Genomic DNA, 6882 nt, shown 5'->3' with positions numbered 1-6882 from the left:
GTGAGCTACCACTCCCGGCCTGGAAAATAAATTTAAAAAAGAGATTATGGAGTAGCCTGGACATAAGCAACACACTTTGGTGTCACTGTCTCCCATCACCCCCAGATGGAACTGTCTAGTTGCAGGAAAACAAGCTCAGGGCTCCTACTAATTCTGGTGAATTGGTACCATTATGGTGAATTGTACCATTATTTCATTATGTGTTACAATGTAATCGTAATAGAAATAAAGTGCACAATAAATGTAATGCGCTTGAATCATCCTGAAACCATTTCCCCACCCCCTTGTCCGTGGCCCGTTGAAGAATTTTCTTCCATGAGACCAGTCCCTGGTGCCAAAAAGGTTGGGGACCGCTGTCCTAATGTACATCCATTAAAAGTTTATTTAGTGAAAATCTAAAAACTCTTAAATTCTGAAAGTCTTTTAAATTTGCCTTTGTTGTTGAAAGTTGGTTTTGATGGGTGTGAGAATCTAGATCAGAATTTGGCGGGTTTTTTTTTGTAAACGTTCAGATAGTAAATATTTTGGGCTTTGTGGACTATACAGTCAGTCTCTGTTACAGCTGCTCCACTATGCCGTGGTAGTGCAGAAGCAACCGTAGACAACATACAAACATATGGATGTGGCTGTGTTCTGATAAATTTTTTTTATAGACACCAAAGTTTGACTCATATGATTTCCATGGGTTAAAAATATTATTCAAAAATTTTTTTTAACCATTTAAAAATGTAAAAATCATTCTTGTGGACCATATAAAAACAGGCTGGATTTGACATTTTATTTAATACCTGACATTTGGAGTAATTCTTGTGATGTCTTAATGTGATGTTAATTGTCTTACATTTTTAATTGTGGAGGAGTCAGCTGTCAGTCTAATTGTCCTTTCTTCCTTGGTAATATGGTGATTTTTTTTCTTTGGCTGCTTTAAAAAACTTCTTATTGTTTCTGTTGCAGTTCCCTATGATGTATCTAAGTGTATATTTATTTTCATTTGACCTGGACAGGATTTGTTGCATATTCAGAATGTCTCTAATCGTTAGGGTTTTCGTCTAGAAAATTTTAAGCTGTTATTTTTGCTTGTATCTTAGCATATTATATATAACATAGGAGATTGTTCTAAGAAAAATTCATTTGAAGGTTTTTTTACAAAGTTATAGTGTAAAATAGTATACCATGTCCCTCTTAGAATTGAGTGCTAGACAATTTCTGTATAGATGACCTCAGAAGCTTCTTTTTATCAAATAGTCATTGCTTTTTTGGTTTGGCTGCTGAGAAGTACAGCATTAAGTATAATACTAATATGAAGTGTCTAAGAACTTATTACATTTATTTGTGCACATTTTACTATATAATTATTTGTGCATTATAATGCACATCATAAGTATGTGTTAATAGTTTGGATAGCAAAAGTATGACTTGGAATTTGATTTTAAACTATATTCAAAATAATTCTTTGGACTAGTATTCATTTAATGGATTAATTGCATGATTGGTGAGCTACTGATTATTCTTATTATTTGAATGCTTCAAGTTAGCAAGGTATATTAGGGTGCTTTAATATAGACAACTTCTTTCATTTCAGAGAACTCAATTTCCTGCATCTGCTGAACTTCAAAAGCCCCGGCCAAAAAAAGGTCTGTATGCAATTTCACTGTATGTGTGCATTTGCACAGGTTTCTCTGTCCCAGTTCTTTTCACATTCTGTATGCATTAGAGCTTTTTAACTGAGAATCCAGGGTTCAAGTTCCTATTTGGGCATCAAAAAAAAAAAAAAGTGACCACTGGGAAAAGCATTGATAGTCTAAATGTTCTGTCACATCTTGCTTTTATTTTATAGTATTGTTGGATATTAGGAGGTTGGTTTGACCTGTAAAAGTATTTAGATGAGGTTCAATTATCATGTAAAGGTGTACTAATTTTCTACTTGGGGGAAAACCACTCTGTGAAGTTCCCATAGTACAAATCACAGCTCAGATAATCTCATGTGTATGTTAAATAATTGTGAGAATTTATAAAAATTGAGACTGGGCAACCTAACTAGGTGAAGACCTAAACTGTAAAGAGCTGCATTTTATAATCTGATAGAGATATGATATATATTTTATTTAGAGGAATAGGATTCCTTCATTTGCTAACCTATAAAGTCTTAGGAGCGTTTGCATCAGATTGTAGGTGACTATATTGGATATTCTCCTATGTCTGATGGATTGAGTGTCCTTGCTACTCACCAGGCATTAGAAAAATATCTGAACTAGGTCTTTAGTGAAGAGACATTCATTCATTCATCTATTATTTTTTTCTTTTCTTCTATTGTTAATTAATTATTTTTAGTTGAAGAAACCGGCGTGATTGGAAGGGGCATGACTTGCTCAGGGTCATGTATGTAGTTCTTTTTTTTTTTTTTGAGACAAAATCTCACTGTGTTGCCCGGGCTAGAGTGCCGTGGCGTCAGCCTAGCTCACAGCAACCTCAAACTCCTGGGCTCAAGCGATCCTACTGCCTCAGCCTCCCGAGTAGCTGGGACTACAGGCATGTGGCACCATGTCCGGCTAATTTTTTTCTATGTATTTTTAGTTGTCCAATTAATTTCTTTCTATTTTTAGTAGAGACGGGGTCTCGCTCTTGCTCAGGCTGGTTTCGAACTCCTGAGCTCAAACAATCCGCCCGCCTCGGCCTCCCAGAGTGCTAGGATTACAGGTGTGAGCCACCGCGCCTGGCCTGTAGTTCTTATTTGCATACGTGAGTTATAGTTGCCAGACTCTATATTCTTTTGCAGCATGTGTTTTCCTATTATGTGCTAAGAATCTGAAAGTTGATTTTGTCAATAAATTGTTTAGTTTACTTAGAGCATTTCTGTCACTCTTTGAAATTATATTGGAAGTTGTTGGAAAATATGATTGCCTTTCAGAAATTTATTTTACAAAGAGTTTTTCAGGAAAGAGCTGTACATCTCTAATTTAGATTATTTGTAAAATCCAATGTAATCCTGCCAATATCTAACATAATTTCTAATATTCTTTATATCATTTCTGGACATGAGAATCATCTTACTGTGATATCTGTTACTTCATTTATTTATTTACATTTAAAAAGACACATTATTCAGCATCTTGATCAGACCGTTACATTTAGCAATCAATAGCATGGGTGCAAAAAAGAAAAAATGTGCATTCCTTTGTTGGAATGCTTTACACTTTCCACAGAACAGAAACTAAAATAACCTGTTATACAATTAGTCACACATACGGTCCTCAAGTGTTTTGCCCATACACATGAGTATTGTCTAAAACATTGTCTTTGTAGCAGCTAGGCCCTGTCACCACTGTGGTTGGCTGAGTTCACAAATTTGTTGTAATCTGAAGCTTCCCTGTCACTTCTCTGGCTCCCCTCTTCTGCTAAGCTTTGTTTTCTGAGAGTAATAAAAATTTTCTGCCACTGCCATAGCTACTGCTGCTACTAGAACCATGATAGCCACCTTGGTTTCGTGGTTTGGCAAAGTATTGGCCTCCACTACCATACGGGCCAGAGCTTCTGCCTCCAAAATTTCCTGCCTTTATGAATCCAAAATTTGAAGATTGTTGTAATTGCCAAAATCATTGTAGCTTCCACCAGCTCCAAAATTGTTTCCATCATTGCCAAATCCATTGTAGCCACCCCTACTGCCACCATGTCCACCACCACCATGGCTGCCACCAAAGCCACAGTGACCACTGAAGTTTCCTCCACAACCACCACCAAAGTTTCCAGAACCACTTCAACCTCTTTGGCTGGCTGAAGCACTAGCCATCTCTTGCTTTGACAGGGCTTTCCTTACTTCACAGTTGTGGCTATTCATGGTATGCTATTTCTGAATGACAGTCTTGTCCACAGAATCATGGTCATCAAAGGTTACAAAAGGAAAGCCCCTCTTCTGGCCACTGCCTCAGTCATGATTTGAATCACTTCAGTTTTCCCAAACTGTGTCTTAGGTGGTGTTCTCCAGTATCTTCTTTAATGCCACCAACAAAGATCTTTTTCAGAGTTAAGTGGGCACCTGGTCTTTGAGAATCTTCTCCCAGAGACAGCTCTCTTTGGTTCCACAACTCTTCCATCCACCTTGTGTGGTCTTGCATTCATTGCTGCTTCCACCTCCTCCACAGTGGCATATGTGACAAACGCAAAGCCCTCGCAGCGCTCAGTGTTTGGATCTCTCGTTACCACAGAGTCTGTGAGTGTTCCCCATTGTTCAGAATGGCTCCTCAGACTCTCATCAGTTGTTTCAAAGCTCAACCTTCTGATAAAGAACTTCTGCAGCTATTTGGGCTCTTTAGGAGACTTTGACTTAGATATGACAGCAGTGGGAAGAGAGACTAACGATGTTTCCTTGCAGCATCTGAGGGCAGAAAGCAGTAAGCTAACGGACATATCTCTGTTACTTCATTTAATCACTAGGGTGATTTGGCTAGTTAGTGAGGTGAGCATGTATTGTGATTGTCTCTTCAATATTCATTCCACCCTTCCTCTAGAGTCAAATTCTGTGGTTCCATTGACTCCAGGTCCAGGAGAGGATTGTATACCAATCAAGAGATGATCCATACCCAATTCAGGTTAATGAGATACAAATTTTATAGCATTGGGGAAAAAGGGCACATTTGATATGTTGTAAACTTTAACAGTGTTATTGTGCCCCTTTAATCAATTTTTTCTCCCTTCTGCATCCTGGGGCAACTACTTTGTGATTTCTGTTATTAAAGTTTAATTTTTTCTGTTTTTGAACTCCTCATATATGTAAGTACTGACCATGTTCCGGGACTGGTAATGATAGGTATTGGTCTCAAACTCCTGACCTTGAGCGATCCACCCGCCTCGGCCTCCCAGAGTGCTAGGATTACAGGCGTGAGCCACCGCGCCTGGCCTAATGATAGATATTGGGAATACAAAGGTAAACAGGGCTTGGATTCTTCCCTCGGGGAATTGACAATCTTCAGGGCATATAAAATATAAACAAATAATTAAAGTATAACGATTTCTCCCCAGGTCCTTTCTTCTGAAGGTTAAATATTTCCAGCTGCTTCAACTCTTTTTTTATGTGAGATATTTAGTGTTCGTTTGCTATAATTGCCTTGGCTTTCTGGTAAAATTTGGTGTCCCTCTTGGAAGTATAGAGTTCAGAACTAAATAGAATATTCCAGGTATGGTGTGAATAGGGCCAAGTGAAATATCTGGAAGATAATATCTCTTCATCTGGATCTTTTGTTTCTGTTAGTCCAGCTCAAGATTGCATTGCCTTTTGGGCAACCATTTCGCAAATTGCAATTCCACTATTGCAAAGTGCCAGGAGTATCATGTAGAATACAATGACTATAATATAAACAAGGCCTTTGGAGTTGTGCAAGGTGATGACATAGCACCTAAAAGATCCAGAGTATAACCTACAAACAAACAAAAATAAAATGTAGATAGTTATGTCACGTGTGAATAGAGATCATTTCATTTCTTCATTTCTGATCTGTATGTCTTTTACTTTTTTTAAAAAAAACTAATTGTACTTCATAGGATCTCTAATATGTTGTTGAGTGGAAGTGGCGAGAATCTTATTCACAAAGAACATTTTTTTTTGTCACCATTAACTATGATGTTGGCTGTAGATTTTGTATAAAATGCCCTCCATTAGGTTGAGGAAGTTCTCTTCTATTCCTAGGTTTGCTGATAACTTTTTACCATGAATAGATATTGAATTTTGTCAAATACTTTTTCTATGTCTATTGAGATGATCGGTTTTTCTTGTTTAATCTAATGATATGGTGAATTACACCGGTCAATTTTGGAATAGTGAACCAGCTTGCCTTCCTGGGATAAACTCCACTCAGTTGTGATGTATTTTTTATATATTAATGGATGGGTTTTTGTTGTTGTTGTTGTAGAGACAGGGTCTTGCCGTGTTGCTCTGGCTGGTCTCGAACTCCTGGCCTCAAGTGATTCTCTCATCTTGACCTCCCAAAGTGCTGGGATTACAGGCATGAGCCACTGGGACCGGTCTATATTATTGGATTTGATTGCTAAATTTATTAAGAACATTTACATCAATGTTCATGAAGGATATGGTGTATAGTTTTATTTTCTTATAATGTCTTTGTTTTTGATTTTGGGGTAATGCTGACCTCATAAATGATTTAGGAAATATTCTCTCCTCTTTAATTTCCTGGAAGAGTTTGTGTAGGATTGAACTACCTTCTTCCTTAAATATTTATTAGAATGTATCAGTGAAGCCATCTGGGCCTGAAGTTTTCTTTGTAGAAATGTTTTCAACTATAAATGTAGTTTCTTTATTAGATGGAGGGCTAAACAGATTATCTGTTTCTTCTTGATTTAACTGTAGTAGTTCGTGTCTTTCAAGGAACTTTTCAATTTCATCTAGTTGTCAGATTTACTGGCATAAAGTTCATAATTTTCTCTAACAGATATTAAAAATACTATAAGTCTCTATAATTAAAATAGTGTGGTACTGGCACATGAATATAATGAGAAACCATTGGAATAGAACACCTCTCTCACCTTGACTTCCCAAAGTGCTGGGATTACAGGCGTGAGCCACTGCGCCCGGCCCTGGGTTATTTTCCTTAGAGTATTTTTATATATGTAATTCTTAAAGAATTTAAAGCTTGTAGAAATTGGGAATGTTATACATATTCTGGAAATATGCCATTTCCTATGCCATATATCACAATTTCTTCTACAGACTAATTACTGTCTGTATATTTGGTTCCCAGGAGTGATTTCATAGATACTATGCATGCTTTTAACTTAATTAATCTTTTCCTTTTGCTAGTTTTGGTTCTCGTGTATATAGAATTTTAGAGTTAGAAGGTAATTTAGATGTGACCTATTTTAGTCTACAATCCA

The 6882-nt window shown here is 37.0% G+C and overlaps 1 protein-coding gene and 1 pseudogene across 1 annotated transcript in view; one reads left to right on the top strand and one right to left on the bottom strand.

Annotated features, from left to right (window-relative positions):
- Positions 1-1587: 1587 nt before the first annotated feature.
- BBS4 (Bardet-Biedl syndrome 4) overlaps positions 1588-6882 on the top strand; it is a 40783-nt gene continuing 35488 nt past the window's right edge. Inside the window, exon 1 of the mRNA XM_012640654.1 lies at positions 1588-1634. The gene's annotated coding sequence lies outside the window, so the exon portion shown is untranslated. The remainder of the gene's footprint in view (positions 1635-6882) is intronic.
- LOC105807235 lies at positions 3396-4404 on the bottom strand (annotated as a pseudogene).

Source organism: Propithecus coquereli, unplaced genomic scaffold (assembly GCF_000956105.1).
Source record: "Propithecus coquereli isolate 6110/MARCELLA unplaced genomic scaffold, Pcoq_1.0 Scaffold155, whole genome shotgun sequence".
Classification (NCBI taxonomy): domain Eukaryota; kingdom Metazoa; phylum Chordata; class Mammalia; order Primates; family Indriidae; genus Propithecus; species Propithecus coquereli.
This window is presented reverse-complemented; position numbering and strand designations above follow the sequence as displayed.